Source organism: Zonotrichia albicollis, chromosome 11 (assembly GCF_047830755.1).
Source record: "Zonotrichia albicollis isolate bZonAlb1 chromosome 11, bZonAlb1.hap1, whole genome shotgun sequence".
Taxonomy (NCBI): Eukaryota; Metazoa; Chordata; class Aves; order Passeriformes; family Passerellidae; genus Zonotrichia; species Zonotrichia albicollis.
Window position 1 is genome coordinate 15,088,617 of NC_133829.1, and position 22,590 is coordinate 15,111,206.

At 40.2% G+C, this 22,590-nt stretch overlaps 1 protein-coding gene across 4 annotated transcripts in view; it reads right to left on the reverse strand.

The window, feature by feature from the left end:
• Nucleotides 1–22,590, reverse strand: part of TRPM1 (transient receptor potential cation channel subfamily M member 1) — an 86,260-nt gene that overhangs the window by 51,990 nt on the left and 11,680 nt on the right. The window lies entirely within an intron of this gene.

A 22,590-nucleotide genomic window follows, 5' to 3' on the forward strand; every position in this document is an offset into this window, starting at 1 on the left:
ACAGGCAAGGCAGGGCTGGCACCTCCCTCACTGCGCTGTGGGCTGAAGCACAGCACTGTCTGTGCCTCTAGAACTCCAATAAAATCTGAATTCATTCATAACAGCCAAAATGTAACACCAAAGAAGAAACAGTTTGATAGCAAAATGATCAAAAACCCTCTTCCTACCAGTGATGAATTACCCAGGAATTCTGGGTGTAGAACAGCTGATCCAAACAACAACTCAACAGCCTTCAAATGTAATCAATTAACACTATAACTCATGAACAGAAGTGGTGGGAAATGCTTAATTCCCAATCTGATTCCTATAACCCAAGCTACATTTACTGAAATGTGATAATCTCTGTACAAAATGGGTTTGGATGGAATGGAATTATCTGTCCAGTTTGAAGCACAGGCTATCATCCCCAGCAACTGTATTATGACCTTAAGTAGGATCTGATTAAACCACCCAGTGCAGCAGCAATAAAAAATGCATTCCTCTTATTCTCTCCTTTATACAATCCACTCCCTCCCTCCCTCCCAATCTACAATCCACTGGAAACACCCAGTTCCTGGAAAATATATACTCCTGCTTATGCAGGGAATAAGTGCTTTTAGATGGACAGGACTATAAAATAAAATTGATTGTTTCTTTCAGCTGTGTGATACTATCACTGCAATTCTTCTCTGGATGACAGAGATGTATAACTAAGTTAAATAATTGCCTTCTTTACTGCCCAGGTTCAACTCTGAATGCATCTGCAGCCCTCCTGTTGAGTTATGCCAAGTGATTGGAATTGGAAAGACTATTTTTAAAGCAGAACAGACAAGAATTGACACAGCCTTTTTAAATCTGGTGCAAATGTAAGAAAGGCTGTTCGATCCTGTGAGAAGTGTGAGGGAAATGAGTTATTTTTGGCAAGGTTTCACCCACTGATATGTGTTTCTGTAATACAGTCAAGTGCCATAAGTACTACTCCTCCCTAAGCGAAAGCTTTTAAACTTCACATAGCAACAGTGGCAATTGCATACGTTTCACAATTCTCCTTCCCCCACCCCCTTTTTTTGGTGTTTGAAGAGGCTTTGTACAGAAAAAACAGCAATGAACTGTGTGTTCTGCTTAAGCACAACTGACATCAAAGATGAGCTGTGACAAAGAAGAAAAAAGTGCTGATCACCCAGGGCAGGAACAGAGCAGTGCCACCCATGCCAGCAGCTCCAGGGGGCCTGAGCACTTGAACTCCTCTCCTACCTGCACTGCTCACATCCAGCTTTCCACACAAAGGCATTTGCTTAACTCTTGATTCTGTAAATGTTTAACTCTTGGTTCTGTAAATGCTTACACACACTCCTAATTTACAGCCATGATGAGCCCACACACTGCCACAAACCTGTGCCATTCCCAGAAAGCTGTTCACAGCCAGTGATATGTCTATGTATGCACAAACCAGTGTCTTTACAATAAAGAGAACACTCTCTGTTTCACCAACTGTGTTCTTCTGAAGAGTTTAATGTACAAACTCCCTCTTAGCCCTACACAGCAGACAGCTATTTACCTGCTGATTAAAGTTTGTGAAGTTAGAGATAGTGCCAAGACAAACAGCTTGGAGACATTCTGGAATCATGGGACATTTGACTGGAAAATTCAGGTCCCACTGATCAATATGGGTTAAGATAAATTAAAACCACAGTATGTTGCTGAAACAGTATGAGGCACTGCAGCTTTCAGCTTTGTCAAACACATTATGTTCCCCCCAGTAATTAAAACAGAAATGCCAGCAAGCAGCAAATGCTCTTGTTAGAGAGATTCTGAAGTTAATAATTCTTCTAAGCATTACTGGGAAGGGTAGGAAATCTCTAAATCTTATTTAGTTTCAGTAATCTTGAGCTGTATAACCACTAAAAAAGAATGCAGGAATTTTCTCCCTAGTGTATTTAGTTTTACATTTTAATGCAAGTATTTTCTCTGCTACCAAGTGTAGCAGTGGCTGAAAAAATGCAAGTGTTTCATTAGATGCCATGAGACATGTGCATAATTTACCCTTTAAACTTGCTTTTCTAACATCCTCCTCTGATTAGCACTTAGAGAAAAGAAACACATGGGTTACAATACCATAATTTCACCTTGAAATGCCATAGAGTATGTAAGTCAGCAGGTAAATTTATATATACAATCCTGTATCTTTCTGTTCAAGACAATCTTCAAGTTCTCTTTGTCTGAGGACAGCATGTTCAAACATGGCAGCTCCAAGCTTTATCCTATCCCTTTATAAAGACTGTGGCAATTTAAGCAACTTGGTGATTCTGTACAGCAGCACCAGGCACAAAAGCAGAGCTGACAGCACACCTAAACTTAACCCTAAATGCCATTCTACCAATGCATTCATTTGGTCAGCCTAAGATTTGCTACCTAAGTCCACCAGAGAGCTGTGCAGGACACACATCCATCCCTTGCACCATCACAGAAACAGCTGGAGAGGAACTGTCACTGGCGGCCAACAGAGCTGCTTCAGCATGGAGGTTAAATAGCAAAATGTTTATAAAGGTTAGAGTCCAACAGCTGATGTTTGTTGGAACAACAGTTGAGAGTGATACTTGACACTGAACAAATGAATACTTTGCAATAAATTAATTTATTCTCAATGGAAGGCTGTCAAATTAATTACTTGACATGTTTCTCATAGCAAAAGAAAAAACAGAAGCGAGTTCAAAGTCAAGATGTTGCTGCTCATCCTCCCATCCTGTGCTACTGCCTTACTCATCACAAAAATGCTTTTCTGACTTGTCCAGTGTGAGGGAAGTTCATTAAACATAGAACACACTTTTCGAGCAAAGCAGAAGTTTTGAAATTTAAAATAAAATAAGTAAACAGAGTTTCTAATGAAACTTGGTAACAGAATTTATATGGGAAGACTTGACCCTATCTCTATGCCTATTTCCATGCTGACTCATCTGAATAGATCATAAGGAACAGAAATTCACTACAAAAGGTCTTGTACCCTCCTGGATCTAATTTGAGATGTGAATACAGAAGACATGGAAGTACAAAATACATGATCAAAAGTATCTAGGGTTCCAATCATGCCCTGCTAGTGAGACTGAGAGCTTGCTGAGTCAGATACAGATATTTTTTTTTGTTTGTTTGTGAAGTGCAAAGCATACACAGACCTCATTTAATATAGTTACATTAACCCTCATGGTGTTTATTTATTCAGCAAAATTGTAGCACTCCATTTAGGGAGAGTGGCAGGGAATAAAAAAGAAGAGAGGGAGGGAGGGAGGGGAGAGGGGAGAAGTGCCTATTTCTGGTCTAAACTTTTTACTACCTGGGCTTGTTTAGGACCTTCTTGTCCATTATGACACTGTTTCTCTTTTACTGAAAGTCATATCAAAGTGTTGCATACTGGCTTCTTGACAAATTCCACTAGGCCTGAACAGAGTTCTCTTATCCTACTGCTCTAAAAGCCAAGATTTCAAAGAGTACTTCCACAGATCCCACTGCATTTATCTCAATGCCCTTGGAAGTGCTTGCCACTCTCTTCCTAACTTACTTGGTAGTAAAGCTGTGGTTTGTGTACAGGTACACACAAAAGTCTACTAAAGCCTTGAATCCTCTTCTGTCCCCAAACTACCACAGCTCTGAAAAATCCTGAAATTATGCACTCCTTTTATTCTTGAATGGCTCCCTAAACTAGTCCAAGAGAGTACTGGATCCTTGTCAAGGGGCATCCAGCCTCACTGAGGGTTTAACAAAAGTCACTATAAAGTTACTGACCATGTTTTATTCACTGCACAGAATAATTCAGATACTTGTTGTGTGTGTATAACTCTTCCTACATTCATTACTTTGTTCACACTTCTGATAGAGGCATCTATCCAAATTACATAGATGCACTTAAATTATGCCTAAAGCCAAAATAATGCCTTTCCAGGGACTTATAAAAACCATCAGTGTGCTTATTTTATTGGCTTTTCAGGCTGAAGTTCCCATGAAAGATTAGGTAAGATGATTTGTGCTTTTCAGTTGCAAAGCACAGGATAAGCTGGACGTTCTCAGGACATGTTCTCAGCACTGTTCATCTTTGCTGAATGTGCAGTTCCATTGAACTCTGATTACTACAGAGTTAAGCTCACTGGCATAAAGCATTAGCATGATATTTTACTTTTTTTCCCCTCAGCAGCCATTCAAGAATGGTACAGGGGAAAGAAAACAGCATTCTGAAACAAGAATCACAGAGGAAATAGGCACCTTATTTAAAGTACTGCCAGCAATCTTAATTTTATCAAAATGCTATTTCAGGACCATCAGTGAGCAAATCTGTGCACAACAGCATGGCTTTGTTTTGTCTGAGAAAAGACCCATGAAACATATAGTACTTTGCACTTTTTTTGTACAAGAAAGCAATAACCTTGATTTACAGTTACAGGCTGCAGGTTAAAGGAGCCCTTTCAAAAGCAAAGGCTTTCAAGCACTGAAATGCACAAGTGAATGAAACAGATGCAGAACCCAAAGCTACAAGCAGGAGTTGATGAAAACACACTGTAATTCCACATGCTCTGCTGCACAGCCAAATTACACCCACCAAACACCTCCTCACTTTCCCAGCACAGAAAGGTGGGATTTGGAACATGGCTTTTCAGACTGGCCTGGTGAAGAACTTGAAAGGTGCCAGTTATTGTGTGCTTCTCCAAGAAGGAACTGTTTTGTATGAGAAAGAGAATAGTGTGAAAATGTCACCTGAGAACTTCTTGGGAGTAAATGCATCTTTTTATCACTGTAAATGAGTCCAAACAGGAGCCAAGAGCCAAGCTACTCAACCATCAAAGTGAGATTTGCATTGAGCAGATATATCTACATAGAGAATAAGGTTTAGAGTACCCTGTAATATACTTTCTGAACATGTCAGAAGTCACTAGCATCCTTCATAATTCATCCCATCTATTTATTGCCTTTTAGTGCAAAAATGGTCATTCTTACAAGTACTCATATTAGTCCTTCAGAGAACAGAGGCTGCTGATGACTGCTGCAGAGATGGCTGACGTGCTGCTGTTACACGCATGGAGCAATCCTCACCCCTATTAAAACAGGCATTAGGTTTCCTTTAGTGTCCCTAACAGGTCACTGCTGGTGAAGGGCCCTTGTCACAGAGCCAGGATTCTGCCAGCCCCAGCACTGACTGAACACAATGAATCCATGGACAGGAACTCTAAAATGGATCTATCCACCTCAACTGCTTCCATAACTTGCCACAATTACCTGTAACAACAATACCATGATTGAAAAATCTGCAAAAATAAACAGTGAATTTGCATGTTCTGATGGCTGAGTTGCAATTACTTGCTAAGTTTGGGTTGCTTTTATTCTTCAGTCATGTTTTTTACATAGAGGAGCATAATAATTAACATTTACTGCTGCAGTGAAAGTATTATATTACAGCTCTGGCCACTACCATGTGGCTCTGCAGATGAGAAAAGCTTTATCAGACAGAAGTCTCATGAATTCTACCTCTCAAGAGCTTGTACACGAGTGCATACCAGCCTCAGGGTAAGACCATTGGCATTTTACACCAGCAACTTCACTCACAACTGAGTGAGACTCCTTAAACAAGAAGTTTCCTTGTTAAACAAAACAAAGAACATATTTTTAAATTCACCTGTGGGTAAAGAGACATTTGGGCAATGCCTGTTTGCTCAGCCTCATTAACATACAGTTTGATAAAGGATGAAGTTTACTACTGAACAAGATGAAATTCTGAGAAAAGGCATAGGAAAAGAGGCAGGATTTATTTAAAAAAGGATATAAAAATAAAAAAATAAAAAAAGCCCAAACTACTTGGCGTGAGAAACACACCAGCTGCACTTCCCTAATCCACAGCTGATCCTTGGAAAGAATCACAAATCCACTCAACCAGCAGGCTGAGTGCCATTTTATTGGCAAGAACTGAGAACAAAATGGAATCAAATACACACTCATAATACTGGCTATTAAAAAATTTTGCTTGTGTTTGATAAAGTGTGTATTATGGACTCTCTGCTTAAGTCAAGCATGGAATATGAAAAATTGAAACTAGAAAAATCAAATGCATGAATTTGCAAGAAAACTGTGTCATTGTTATGGCCTCATGGCTGCAGGACATTCACCCACTGAACTGGCTGCATGTCCTGCACTTTGGAGCTGCTCCAAGGAGGGCCAAGAACTGAATGTGCCACTAAGAAACAGCCAGAGGGATTTCTTTCTGTTCATGGCTAAGGCCCAGGGCCAGAATACACATGGAATTGTCTGTACAATGCCTGTGCCTGTACCTGCTGAAGCTACAGGATGCCATCAGTACTTTTTGCTGAAGGGAGGTTGTTTTTATCCTGTTCTTACAGCAGCACTTGCTGCCAGCAGAAGCTGTCAAATCCACACATTTTCAACTTTCACACAACTTCTGCAACTCTTTCAGTATGGCTTACACTGTATTGTGCAGCCTCAGGCACCCAGTATGGCTTAGTACCAGTTCAATACAAATTTGGTAAATAACATAAACACAGTCAAAAGACTAAACCTAGTTTTTTGACCTAAACCTATCACTAGTTGTTTTGCTAATGATCTTTTATAATAAACACATCTCAGAAGTTTAGCACTATAAATTAGAATAAAAATACATAAAGTATTAAATAATACTCAGAACAGGCTTGCTTTATTAGATAATGTTATAGGTAATTCCTTTTTCTCATGTTTATGGCTTTTGGATCAATATGTGAGCATTTCTCAGCACTGGAGAGGGGAGGAAGGGAGAAAGGGAATGTGGGAAATGAAAAATCAAAAAGGTAATATAAACTTTGCTTTCAAGGTTACTGTCCACAGTCATGATGAAACAGCTCTATGATGACTGCTTGATTAAAAATTAACTGCTGGGGTAATTTAAAGATATGCCTTATTTAATAATTAATGCATGGAATTAAATTGGACTATCCACTGAAGTCTTATTATAAGGTACACTTGGAAAAGATCCATGATCTTATTGTATAATTAGGGATGGAGAGGGAATTTACTGCATCTTGGAGAAAGAATGCTTCCTGTCATATCTGATATCTGTCCTGTGCGACAACTGATCCATTTTTTTGGCTCACTAGTAGGGAATACCAAATTTTAATGTAATACTGCAGAGTGAGGTCTTTTCTATATAACACAGCTCTATCTAGTGGCTGATTAATCCAAGTGCAGCTGGCTGCTGAAAGAACAAATCATTGACGTGGTGAAAGCCAGGAAGGCCTTAAGAAGGTGACACTTTCTTATTCTGACCTACTGCCACTCCCCTTGCACAAGGCTGGAAACACACCAGCAAAGGTGGCACCTCAATCCTGCCTTTCCATGCACTGATAAATGAGATTTGGTGGAGAGTTCTCTGGTACTGAGCACTTTCTCCAATATAATTTGCAGGAACAAACCTGGGGCTCAAACACCTACTCAGGCAGGGCACTGGGGTTATCTGTGGCCTGACAGAGATCCCCAGTGGAGCTGGACAGACAGACTCAGTGCTTCATTACACTCCTGTTCACCGTGTGCTTACCCCTGCATGGGGAATATGCCAGAGATGGCTGGGAAGCCTCTGCTGTGCCCTGATGGTGCTGTGGGAGGTCTGGAGCTGCTCCCCAGCTTCAGCACGGGATGGCCCAGAGGCAAACACTGTGGGGCGACACATTCATCCCTCACCAGGGGCAAACACTGTGGGGTGACACATTCATTCCTCACCAGGGGCAAACACTGTGGGGTGACACATTCATCCCTCAGCAGGGGCAAACACTGTGGGGCGACACATTCATCCCTCACCAGGGGCAAACACTGGGGTGACACATTCATCCCTCACCAGGGCCAAACACTGTGGGGTGACACATTCATCCCTCAGCAGGGCCAAACACTGTGGGGTGACACATTCATTCCTCAGCAGGGGCAAACACTGGGGGGTGACACATTCCTGAGCAGGGGCAAACACTGTGGGGTGACACGCTTATTCCTCAGCAGGGGCAAACATTGTGGGGTGACACATTCCTGAGCAGGGGCAAACACTGTGGGGTGACACATTCATTCCTCAGCAGGGGCAAACACTGTGGGGTGACACATTCCTCAGCAGGCTGAGCTGGTGCCTGTCCCTGTGAGCACACAACGCTCTGAAGCCCAATGCAGAAAATGCTGTGTTTTTTCCCAATCTCATCATCTATCTCAGGGATATATTGAACATTAACCTGTGTCAGCTCCTAATTGAGCAGAGCAGAAGGAGAGCTGCTAACTTCTGTCCTGTGGAACTGAGTAATGGATTCCATCAGCACAGGGCAGAGGTCACTGCTTTTTGCTGGTAATTACAAAAGCTTCACAAAAGTGTGCCTACATTTTTCCCAAGCTCATCAGGCCATTTAGCCAGTGGAGGTTTAAAGAAATAATGGGTATTCACATAGCAGTTATTTGAATAATGCACTGATGATAATTCTGGTTAGTAACTGTATAAATAAGTATAGTTTCATTTAAAGTAAAGCAATCCTCCAACAGATACCAGTGGCAAAATTAAAATAGCAATGTAAAAGCACTGCAGCTGGGGAAAAGGACTCATACCTGCTGCATACAGCCAACAATAAAATATAATGTGCATTTTAAACACCTCTTAAGGTTAAGCCCACACAACAGTTCTAAGAAATCAGCTTTGAGTGTTGTGTAACTTTGCCAGAAAGCCTGGGAATCACCTCTCCTTTAGAATTATTAGAATACATGAACTGGGGGCCTGTCAATACTCCTGGAACTGGGGTTAGGTAATTCTGACCACTGAAACGTCAGCTGCAAACACATCCTCTCCCATTCAAGCTGCATCTGTTTCTCTACATATTGCTCCAGAAAGCACACAGTTGCCTTATTTTGTGTACAGGAATTAAATAGATTTGCAGCCCTGTTTTCATGTCCTTTTCCACTCATCTTTTATTTAGCGTTTCTGCAACCATAACACAGGTTGACACAGAAACGTTTTACTAGTATATTTTCATTCTAAATTACTCAAATCTGCTCTAAATTGAGTAGTGTTCTAGCAAAACAGTAAAATGCATTTGATGTTTTGTGTGCCTGTGCACAGAAAACAAAAGCACTTACCCCTTTCAACACTTTGAAGAGCAGTAGAGTCATATAAACATGGAGAAACTAGTGAAAATTTAAATCAGGAGAATATTTTACCTTCTCAACATGACAATTATTTGAAAATCAAAGCAATTTGACCAAGTTAAATACCACCCCCCCCCCATATCTTCACTCCATTAAATTTTCATAACCTCTGTTTCCTTTCAGAGAAAAAAGAAATCAAGGTGACAGCAAGATGACTTGCTCTAGCTCTTGATTCAGGCAGCATCTGCTAATGAAATAGACCCATAAGATTAACAGGGTTTTGTGGGGACCAGTTCATATTATTTTCTAACAAAGGATTTGTTAGAAAATAATATAAAAATTATATAATATAATAAAATAAATATAATAGATATAATAAATATAATATTAGATATAATATATACTATATTATATCTAATATAATATATATATTATATAAAATAAAATGTATATAAAATGTGTAATGTAATATATATATAATTATATATAAATTATATAATATATAGAAAATAAAATAGTCAGGTGCCTGAACCAACACAGCTGGCACCAGTTCAGATTCTTGGTGTGTCCCAGGGTTAGTATCCCAAAGGATCTTACAGAGACCTCCTCAGCAGCTAGAGGCCAGAGAGGATGGAAAATGGCACTAACAGCTTAAATTCAAGTAGTTTCAATTAAATTCAAGTGCCCTTGTGCCTTCCTCCTAATAGGCTGTTATACAAAATAAAGGCAACAAGGCTCTCCCTCAGTACTTGAGAAACATTACTTCAGAACATCTGTAATTCAAATGAAAAAACATTTAGAAATCCTACTGAGTGACACAGGTGAATATCAGAAAGATCAGAGATTGCATTAGTGGGTTTATTTATTCCAACTACTAAAGCTTTATCTACAGCAAAACATTAATGCCATAGGATTTATTATGGGAGAGGGAAGTAATCATTAAAATTAACTAGGCCACAGACTGGAGTGGGCCACTAATGACAAATGTGCTGGGCCAGCCATGTCCATCAAGCCAGATATTTTTTTCTGCCATTTCCTGAATGAAATGCACAAAGGCAGCAGTAACCCTGAGCTCCTGGAGCACAGCCCCTCCTGCCAGGCACAAGCCCAAAAGGCTCAGGGTCACAGACACTCAGGGCTGACCCCACTGCCAGCCTGCCCCAGCAGCTCACACCCCTCAGCTGGCCCCAAGGGGCAGGAACAGCACGGATCAGGCACCCAGGGGCAGGAACAGCACGGATCAGGCACTCTGGGCCATGGGGGCATCACTGTGGTGTGTGCCTGGGAGGGAACCAAACCCAAAAAATGCTTTTAGATGAGATCAGCGTGGTACTGAGCCTGCCTGCCCCTGGGTCCTACAAGGATCCTCCTTCTCCCAGCTGTCTGGTTTACCATAAGATCTACATGCAGCACTATTTGTCAGCAGAACTATCACTGAAACAGAACAACAATTAATGTTACTTGTTGTCAAAATCCTTCTGACAAGATGGAGGCATTTCTCTGGTAAATTAACTATTCTCAAGACAGAAGGCTGATACAACAGTTTGGGACTGTAAGGATGAAGGACACTGCTGAACAGCCAGAGTTACCCACTTTTGGTGAATGCATGTCAGCTCATCTCATGTCAGTGTTCCAGTGCTCAGACTAGTGATTCAGGCAAACACACTGACTTCTCACCTTTCAACAGCTCTGTTCAAACCTAAGCCTGACAAATATAAACAAAAACTGTCTGATCTTCTTCTGGGAATAACCATCAGAATTTTGTAAGGATGGCTCGGCAGAATTGTGAAGTGAAATTAGAACTAAATACAAAAGCATGTACAAAATTCAACAGCAAAATCAAAAGATTCTCAGCTTGGGATACTATCAGGAGAAAAAGATCATAAAAGATAAAAAGTAATTTCCAAAACTAGTGAGCTCAAGCTGGCTTGCACACTTCTGTACAATTTGCAGCTATGCTGCAGAACACCTTGGTGAAGGATTCTGTGCTGACAAAAAGGCAGCAACATAATTTCACCTAAATCCCAACAGTATTACCTCTGCTCCACACAGTCCCTACCTGAAGTATCTGCATGTAGGAGCAAACTCTGAGGGAGAGGAACCACATCTGTCCCTGCTCTGCAGCACTCCCTTGACTGTGCTGTTCCAGCTCTGGGCGGCACAGAACAGCCTCACACCTGACCTCTGAATTCAATGGGCATTAAATGGAAACAAACTTGTCAGCTCATGAGCAGTACACCTGATTCCCACCTGGATTTACAGTCTTCAGTATCATGAGCAAATCCACATCTATAATTGAAAATATTTAGGAGACTCACTTCAATAAAATGTAGGTAAATTATTAAGTGATTAAAATGTGATTTCAAAACAGCAAACCCTAGGCTCTGAGCACTGAGGCAGCTAATCACATGATGAATAAATATTTTAAAAAGCTTTGGAATTTACTCTTTACTCTTCAGTGCCAAACTGAAAAAGATTTTACATTTGCAAAGATACAATGTAAAAATCACCACCAGAAATGTAGAACTGGACAAAGATATTCAGTACTTATTGTAGACATCAAGCCTAAAACAAATGCCTTCCTCTTGACCCGTCAATCTCTGTGAAATACCTTAAGAAATAAAGCAACATGGAAGTTAATTATTGTATTGTATTATGGTGATTGTACTAATGACTGCATCAAGAATAGTCTTGGGTACTGTGCATAAGAAACAACAGAGGATGAACCCCTGAGCAACTCATTGCTCCCTTTTTTTGGGAAATAAAATTTTTAATACATGACCTGCAACAAGAAAATCAGGGAGGAGGGAATTTAAAGTCAACTAAAACCACCGGAAATAAAAAATGGAAAACATTTAAATGTCCATTCTGTTAAAAAAATTACAAACAGTACATTTAGTAAAGCTTAGTAACCACTGCTCACTTTCCACTGGTAGGGGCTTAAGCAGCTATTAATCACATGAAAGTAGATATTAAGGAATATTAATCCATACCAGCTGTTACATCTTTTACTGTGCACTATTATTAGAGATTAATCTTTATGGAGCAAGGCTGCCTTTTCCTGTCATTTCCAAGAGGACATCATACAAGCTGATACTTTTTTACAGCACATCTTCACAAACAGTTGAAGCAAGAAGGTGTTAATTATGACATGGTGAAATTTTATTCAACTTCATCCTCAAAATCTAAGCCATTTATACTTAGAGGAGACACTGTCACTGTAGTAATTTGATTACTTAATTTTTATTGTGACTGCAAAAAATTGCTTTTATAGCTCCCTATTTATATCAAAAGAACCAGAATATTCTCATAGTGATATTGAATCTCCTCTTAAGGAAAGTTCATGGCCAGGCAATTTTCTGTCTTCAGTACCTAGGAATTAATCCAGTTTAAAACTTCTAACATCATCTAGCTGATGAAGTCTTAATGAGGAACATCCAGGATTTTAAGAGATTTTTAACAAAACAGAATCAACACTGTGAGCATAGAATTCTCTAATGAAGCATAAACCCCTGTCAGGTGAGCCTGGGTGTTGGAAGAGCAATTGCTTTAATTATTTGATACGCTTCACAGGTGACTGCATTTGCACACTCCAGAGAAATTCCTATTAGATCACATGTTGATGGAATGCTATTAAAATCACAAAAAGCATCACACTCCTCCAAAAAAGTAAAATTACTGGCAGAAAAGGCCAGCATTATCCATTAAAGATTATGAGATTAGCATGAAAAATAAGCTTCTAATCAGTTTCTTGAGTTACGGATAAGATACTACCAGCTGCACTAAGGAAATCAGTTGTCATAGTTACAGAAAAAAAAAATCTATATTGTCTATACCTGCAGTCTCCTCATTTTCTTAAATGCAAGACTCTTCTCTAATTGTGTCACAATTAATCATCAGGGTATCTCTGGTTTTTTACTCATTTGACATCAGGTTGATGTTGCAGTGTGTGTGGTTTTCTAGCACAGCCCAAAAGGTGAGGCAGCATCTCTTCAGTCTGGGCTGGGCTGAGTGACTGCTGTCCCACTGTCCCCTGCCATTCCCTCAGTGTCTGCTCAGCCACCACTGCCTGTCCCCCTCCCCAGCTTTGCTCAGTCCTGCAGAGGCTCCTTTTTCTCATTCCCCTGTTCTGCCTGGCCCAGCTGATCTGCCCCAGCTGCCATCCCCCAGCCTGGGCAGTCTGGCATGCAGAGCTGCCTTTCACAGCCCCTGCTACCTGCCTTTAATCCTCTCCACCCTCCCTTCCATCTGCTGATGAGCCAGCTGTTGGTTATGTAACACTGCTTTCCAGGCCTTTCCACTCCTCACAAGTAAGTACATTCAAATGTTGCTGTTTCCTCTCAGCTTCATGACACTTCCCAAGACCAGCTGGCCTTCTGATTCCACCCTGCTAATGCCTGTCTGCAGGACTTCTCCCCTCTCTAAACTGGATTAAGTGCTAACCCTGCAATGACACTTCTGCTGCTCAATAGCAATAATTTGCCTGCTAACAGCTGGCAAAAGCACGGGGCAGAAAAAAGTACTGACAACACAAAAAATAACACACATACTAGGAGGTAAAACTGGGGCCCAAATGTAAGCCCTTAAGCAGGTTATCTCATGGCTTACTTTTTATTTAGAAAGAGGCTTGAAGCAGGGGGGTATATGATCAGAGGAACATTAATCAGTTTTAACCAGCTATAGCTTGTTTAACTTTTCCATTAATATAGATCATAGAAGTTGCACTAGAGATTGGGATCCACATATAACAGAAAACTATTTCTGTGGACAAGAAACATTTAAAAAAAACAAATGAAAAGGGAGATGCCCAATTTCACCAAGTAGCAACAAAACAGAGAAGTTCAACTGCTGATACAACACACCACGCTGCCCATGAAACACCCCCTTTTCAATGTTGAGTCTAGCTTTCCTCTGCTGCCCATATTTTTAATTTCATTTTTAATTCTTTACAATAAAAAAATCGCAATCACTTGCAGAAGTGATCCTAGTAATGCAGAGTCTGAAATGAGAAAGCATCAGAAAGTTTTTGTTTTCTAAGGCAGTGGCTGATTCTTCAAACAGGACTGGAAAGCAATAAGGACCCCAATCCACATCCCTCATTGCAAGGTCAACTAACCTACTACTGCTACATGAGACATGAACTAACAATCAATTTCCAGAAAAATTGTTTTATCCTTTGCTTATCCACACTTGTGTTTTCTAGGCCTCTTAGACTGACATTCTGAATCTGCTACTGTAAAATGATCCACCTCAGAAGCACTCTAACATGCATTTGTTGTTCTCTGTGTTTGAAAGTCAGACAGAGATTTTTAGTACTCATAAGCATTTGTTTCAGTTTGTAGTAAGTATCCACTCTTGACAGATTCTCAGATTCTCAACAAAACCATACTTTAAGTTAAAACTGCTCAAGGCTTTCTGTTCTCTATTCAGAGCTGCATTAGGCTGCCACTGAACAGATGCTATAAGCAGGAACCAGCAAGAGGGGCAGCATGAGCCAGGCAACCATGGCAGATTTTTTTGTGTGAGACTAGGTGAAATTCATGTTGGGAAACTGGCAGCAAAGTAGAGTTGCAAAAGATACAAATGCATCCAAGTCCCACAGTTGCTAGAAGTGAATATAATCTGCTGAACAGAACAGCAGTATATTGCTGAAAAGTAAAAATCTTTATCCCATAACTCACAAGGTGACTCTGACACTCAGTCCATGCCATGAGCCCTGTACAGAAGTCATGTCACCTACATATCCAGCTGGGGTTCAGGCTGCACTGGCTGTAAACTCTGGGGGTTATGCAGTATTTGCCCAGACACACAGATGTTCTATGACATGCTCCTTGTTAGTAACAGCTACCAGCAGTTTTAAGAATTTACCAAACATTTGGGCTTAAACTAAAAAGGCTCCCATAAAACTGATGGCATTCACCTTGCTGAAAGCCACCATGACACAGCAGCTGTGTGTGGGCAGCACTTTGGCTAGAGCTACATGAGGTTTTAACAGTGACATAGTGCAAGAGGTCTTGTCACTGATTCCAGGCTTCTATCCTGTTTGAGCAGCAAGCCTCCATGCCTTTGTGGTAACCTTTCCTTTGTGCTACAGATCAGATACTACTCACTGAGTGCACACACAGCTGCTTCTGTTGATGTCTGCAATGCACTGACTTGTAGGGACAGGGTTTGCTGCAATGCTGCGTGCCTGACTATGCTGGATGAGTCATTCCTGCAGAACAGAGACCCGAGTCCTTAGGAACAATTCCTGACAGCAGAGAGATTCCTAAGAGCCATACCTTGCAGTGTCTGTCTTGAAAAGAAACAGGATGTCAAGGAAAAGGTCATGGATGTGCCAAGGAGAACCTTTTGGTTCTACATCTCAAATTGGACAAATCCTCTCCTATACTGATATTCTTCCTGTGGAGGGTGTGTCACAGCAAAACAAGTCTCATAACTCACTTGGCCACTTTTACATCCTGCTTAGGGGGTTAAAGGAATGATTTCCAATGCCTATTCAGATGAGCTGGTGCTGTCTAACACACTCTGTTATAGATGTTTTATCCAGGCTGTGAAGGACACTGCAATATGCAATCAACACTAAAGCACCTCAGTGTTGATCCAGGGCAGGGAAGTGACAGAGCCTGCAGAATGCTCTCTGTAGAAAAGATTTGTCAAAACTGGACAAAGTTATATACCCAACTATAGCATATTTCAGTTTCTTATAAGAAAACAGCTACTCTGATAGAAATTATTCCAATCTGATGTTTCCTTCTACCATTACAGAGAGGAGCACAGGCTGTGTTGCTGTGTCTCACCTCAGGACCTTGCACAGGTTGCTAACTACAGTCTTTGTTCACTTGAAAAGGGGCAACTGATAACCTGCTGGCCTGTTCTTCAGACATGAGTCTGCTTCCATTTCCCCTTTTGGCCATGAAAGTCTACCTGTGATAACAGTTTAATTATTGCCCTGTTAGTTTTTTAACATTAATATGCTCAGAAATAAATTTTATTATGTCCCAGTTATATTCTTGATTATATGACTCAACTGACTGCCCAAAATGTAAAAAGTACAGCACTTTTAGCTCTTGAGCCATTGACTGAAATATTGGCCCACGTCTTAATCACAGCAGAAATTTGGGGGGAAAAACTTGAAACTCTCAAAAGGAATGAGTATGAAAATTATTTCACTGTTACCAAAGGATCTCTTTAACCATAACTGCAATATTTGCTAATTGCACAAAACTTCCAAGTATCCCTACAACCATGCTAAACCTAAACCATCAAAAGGCATGCAACTGGAAGGAATCACAGCTGCCTGACTAATAGTTTAGGAGCAGAAAGTGAATTCATCCTGTTAGTCTTTTTCTTCCTATGGTAAGAAAGCACATGAAACATACAATTTGATATTAACAACTGCAACTCACTTCCAGGGATTTCACACCAATTTTCAAGCTTCATGTCTTACCATTCATGGTAAGACAGATCAAAACAGTGACTTAATGAGGAGACAAAATTGGTTTTCTGCCAAGAAGCTACATTTTCTCTGATCTAAGTGAATGTATTCATCACTGGTTAGTCTGGTCATTTACAAAGCATAGCACAAGTTATTTGCCTTAGTCTGAAGGTCTAATAATATCTTCTCCTTTGTAATCCATGGAAGTTTTTCCAATAAACCACTGGGTAATACTGCACTTCCTTAAAGATATTACAGAGATCCATTATATTTTCTATTGTAGTGCTGTTGAGATTTTTAAAGTTTTCCATTGCATTTAGATAAAATATTCTTTAAATTTTTTGTTAGGCACTACTGTAATTTCTTGTACTACATTTGATAGCCAGGAAGGAGACAGTGATAAAATACATTAGTGGCTCTATAAAAGCTTAAATCTGAGCATCTGGAAGGCTTGTACTGAATATGCCCTTATACAGATAATCACAGAGAATTTACAAGCATGGAAGAATTATAGGCAAAGAGAAATAAATGCAGAGTAAAGCTGTTTCAATAACATGGTTTTCTCTTCAGAGGAACAGAAAATGAGTCATAGTAGGTACATCTTAAAGACATTTAGATCAAGTCAATGGAGATAGCAAGCAGAGATGAAAGCATTGTTTAGTACCAGAAAAGTAATTTGAAGTAATTCCCATTAGTGGGAAAGACAGAGCAGTGATGTGCACCCAGATAAGCTGCTTCTTTTGCTAATAAACTGAGATGTTTACAAGACAAAAATCAAAGCACAGACACACAAGGACACTCTTAAGTACCATGGGTTTCACATGTTATTTAGGGCATTCTCTGTTGAGGTAGAGAATTACACCTTTGATTGCACAGCTGGTTTGGTAAAACTGCCCAGGAAATAAAATTCTATCTTCCTCTACAGCACTGTTGTCAAAATTAGGGGACTACACAGGAGAGCTAAGCAGAGTAAAGCGCTAAGCAGGATACATTTTTAGAAGTCTTGGTATCCAGAACTACTGCAGTAAAAGCTGGAAGTTAAAATCATGGGCCAGGACCACACACTGTTACACATTCCTCAGAAAAAATGCAAGAGTGAGAGTTGCAAAAGGGAAAAAAGATTAGAGTAACAGGTGAAATTTTCATTATAAACCTCAATCACATGGCATTAACCCTTTCCTGCACAGGTTTTCCAGACATATCCCAAAGCACTACACCCCTACAAGGCACTCGCATTCAACACCAGTTTCAATTCCCCTTTTCAGCTGTATCATTAGCAAAAATTAATGTTCAATACAAAACACTCTCAAGCATGACAGTGCCCAGTTTTCTGCCTGGAAATGTGCTGACTCTCAGAGACGAGCACTTCACCTGCCTGCATGACAACAGCACACTACTGACATCAGGGAACCAACCCACATCATTGCTGGTAGAAATAACACTCACAGCCTATTAAATAAGCATAAAAATCTAGTTTTTTACTCAACTATAATAACTTTTTTTCACAAAAGGTAAAGTTTCTGTTTCTGAAATGAACATTAAAGCAAATAAACACCAAAAGAATTGGGAAGATTAAAATAAGCAAGCCACAAAAGGAATTTTCCGCTTTTGAAAGACAACGTTTTCTTATAATAAGAAGTCAAGAAAGTTAAAATCTGATCTGTGTTCCTTCTATCTTCACTTGACTAGTCTTTCCCATGGGAATAGTGGGACAAAATCAAGCAATTTTTGTCTGGGTATTTTACTCTGACTTTATTCCTTTCAAGAAGTGAAATGCTGTATGCTTTGCAGTATCAAAGCAGGCTTGGGGACATTTTAAAAGGGAAATACTTTTTAACTTCATTTATCATTATTTCTTAGTATTACTCAATAAATAAAGTTAATACTCCCAGCCTATGAAGCTGGGAGTCATCTGGGGAACAAAGAAAGCAATGCACACTTATTCATGAAACTCAAGATTCTTGAAGGACAGCCTGGTTTGTCATGAGGCACCAGGATGAAACTGTGCAAAAAATGGGCAACGTTATCCAAAGTAACACTTGCTAAGCGTTGCTGACATTTCATTTTGCCACTTTGCCTTACATCCATCAAAGGAGGAAAAAATGAACCGACTGCAAAACCTTCTGCTCTGCTTCCAAATGTTTGGGCTTGGCCCTGATGCCAAGGAAATTACAGCTGAAGTGGTTTTTTTTTTTCCCATCCAGCACTCTTTTTCTGTAATTGAGCCTGTAATATAGGTATTACATGCAGCCTGACAGTCTCTAGCAGGGAGAAGGGCTTGGGTCCACAGTTAGTAGGTAAAAACCATCTGTAAAAATCTGTAAATTACTTTATTCTGAGACAGTGCTTGGAATTCCCCTGGTAATGGCCCCATGACCATCAGTCTCTGCTGAAGAAGTCCCCAACGACAGACATACCCTCTCTTGCAATCACAGATGACTATGACCAATATTGCACATAATACAGAACAATCTTAGAGATGGAAACATTTTAATACATACTTAGCTGCCTGTGTGGCATTTTTCTCTCATTTTATATTTCTTCAAACTTCCCTTCACCCCTTTAGTTAGAATATGACTCTAACACTGTGATGGCAATCAGCAGAAATTAGAGGTAAGAGGGCTGCAGGGGTTCAAAGGGTAGATAAAAACTATTTCTCATGATTTGAGTGGAATCAGTTTGAAAAAGGCCAGTTGATCTGGAATGTAAGTAATCCTCAGCTGAAGTTAGTTTGTACTTGTTGTAAAAAGAATCTATCAATCTGTGAACAAAATATGTACGTAAATTCTCTCAATAGCTTGAGAACAGTTAAGAAATGAATTCTTACCATTCATTTGCTACCTGCAAGCTTATGACAATAACAGTGAGCTCATACATTACAAAGCAGTCACTCATGTCTTCTTTCTCCTACCTTGCTTTTTCATTCATAACCTACACAGCAAATACTTTAACTACAGTCTCTTTTCTCATAGACTCTGTCATCTGTAGTTCAGTGAATCACATCAAAATTTTGTATACATCCTACCAGTCTTTGCATTTACCGCATCTAAATTGGTGATGAACACTGAGTATCAATAGTCATCAAAATTATTTTGATATGGACAGGAATAATTACAGGCTAGCCCTGTACAGTGACATTTAACCCAAAGACCCTTAAGACAGGAGCTTGTGAAAGAACTCTGTTACAGGAATAAGATTAATTGCTAGAACCAGTGTAATGAACACAACTGATACCTCTGAGACTTAAACAAGCACAAAGGGAATAGTTCTCATTTATAACAGTTCCAGCTGCTAGAAGTAAGAGGGCCAAAGAGTGCCTCCAGCTGTTTCCCTCTGGCTGCACTATTTGGGTAATTGCAGACTTACCCTCTGTGATCCAGATGCTGAGCCTTTAAATGAAGTGCGTTTGAAGGAGCCACTCATCCTCCGTAAGGAACCTGTGAACTTTCCTTTCTTAATCCCCTCCATAATGGAACTAGCACCCCAGCATCAAAGAAAACCCTGATTTCAGTCACGTACTCTGAGCAGGCTTTCTCCTGAAGCCAGCAATCATTAAATTACAGCTTAAATAAAAAGCAAGACAAACGCATAGAACAAAATCAAAGCCAAATAATGAGCCAAATATTCTGTTCCGATATGGACCCTGTCACAAGTGCTACCAGCAGCCAGCCAAGCAGAAAAACAAGGCAATCCACTGATAGCAACTGCTGGCCCCCTCCCTCTTCTCTACTGACTCTATAATCAGGCTTAATGCACACAGCTTCTGCAAGCTATGGTTTTTAATGGACAGAGATTTAATAAATGGTGATTGAAGGTAAATCTACTTTAGAAGCAGCAGCCCGAAAGGTTTTTATTTGTGCAAAGCACAGGGCAGTCAGATGGAAATTGTTTTAGTATCAGTAGAAAGGCACATGAAAAGAGCAGATGGTCCTCAGCAGACCATGGGTTAGAGGCCTGGTGGAGCCCTAAAGGAAAACTGCTGATGCCTACACCAGGCCCCACAATGAGAGTGACAAGGTTTTAAAAGCAAACAACCCATAAGATCACCAGTAAGATTGTAACTAATTAGGGAATGAGGGTAGATAAGGTGTCGTGTGTATAACCTTCATGAATTCTCACTAATATCTCAATGCATCTGTTCTGTATTATTCTGCCTAAAATGTGCAGAATGAGAACAAATGGAGGTAGTTAGGAGAGGGCAAACAAGAAATGAGGAGGACACAAGGTGCTTTAAAAGGACATCTAAGTAATTATTGACTAGGAAATATCTAGTTGGCTCCAGAAGACACCAGCCAGGAATTTGCTACAGAGTCTGGTTGAGAAAAAGAAAATGGATGAGAGCGCTGAGAAAACCGAGATTCATTTCAGAAAAATATACAGGGATGGCAGATTTGTAACTGCGAGGTCAAATCAGAACCACTAACTTACAGGATTCAGTTATATTCATACTTTTGTCTTTTTTATATTTTCTTAGATTCATCCCTTTGTGCCTCAGTAAAGTCAGCACAGGTGCCTGCTTGCAGTGGTTACAGGAGGCACAAAAAACTGCTGGAAAGCTAAAACAAAACAATGTGGAAGAGACTGATACACAGAGATGCACAAAATTTGTTGTTCTGGTCAGCAAGAACAAAAACAGAGACATACTCTTCAAAAGGCAGAAATTTAGAAAACAAATCTATTCTTCAAAACACAGTGCAGAATGCAAGTAAGGAATTAACTCAGTGGACTCAGTCCCTTTGGATGTGCAATTCTAAGATGTCTGAGCTCCCTGTAACTTGGTGCACTTTAAGGACCACTCTGGATTTTCACAAGTCATCAATACCAAAGGGATGTTTGCATTCAAGAGCCAGATGAAAGCAATTCAGTGCAACAGAAGCTGCTGACTACTAACCCCAGCTGAAAAATCAGGCAACTAAGCTGATGTTCTTGCCCCCACTGTGTTTATATAACACTTCATGGGCCATTTCCACTAGACTGGGAAACAGAGACATGCACCATGCTGGCACTTTCAACAGCTCTGTGACTGAGAAGCACAAGTTGAATAGATTTTCCAAAAGAGCTTGTGGTTTTAGGAGTGTAGTCTCACATTAGGAAACCTTACAAACAAATGTTATTAGGAAGGTTCCTGTCTCATGTTGGAGTTTTCTGCTTCATCAGTTGAGCTGATTCAATGGTTTGTGTAGCCTGGATCAGATCTGTGTAAGCACGTGGGCTAAATCAGCACAGAGGGAGGAAAGCACAGTAATCTCTGGCCACAGGATACTGTTGGACAACAAATGAATATCTGGCACTGTATGGAAGTGACAGACCCTTAAACTGGTTCTGAAATGGAACAATTCATGACAGGAAATGACACACCTGTCCATCATCCTCCATGTTTTTGCAATGAAAACAAATTGGTCAACGTCAGACTATGAAAAAACATAAGAGCATACACCCCTGTAAAGGAGCAAGCAGAGTGCAAGCAACACTCCACTTGCAAGAGTCCATCAAGTTCCTTGACAGTCTGTGTTCTGGGCAAAGCAGGATGCACTCATTTCAAAGTGCACAGAAGACATAAGCAGTTGTACATCTTATTAATACCACATCATGGGAATTTAACATCTGCAGCCATGAGAAGATCCATGTCCCAAAGGCCCCACCACAACGTGTTTTTAAAAACTAAAAAGCTTGGTTAGAATCAACTGTAGTTGTTTCAGCCCATAGGGGGAAAAAACCAAACAACATTGCTCTTGCTGTTCGCAGAGCTGTATTCTATGGCAACACACCAGAGATGATTGATGTTAGTTTAAAACAAAAAGCAATAGATTTAAATATCTGTAGTCCATCATGTCAGCTAAAATGTTTCCACTCACCCCAGTAGTCAAACTAAATATGGAAAGCAGCAGTCCATAATCCAATGAACTTTATTTACACTGACAGGAAGAGGCAAGATAGGCTTAGACCTCTGTAAAGACCTACATGTACAAGACATGTAGAATTAGGCCTTCCTTCACTTTGCATTTGAGTAGTAAACTAAGCACAAGTTTCTTTCATAGGCAGTG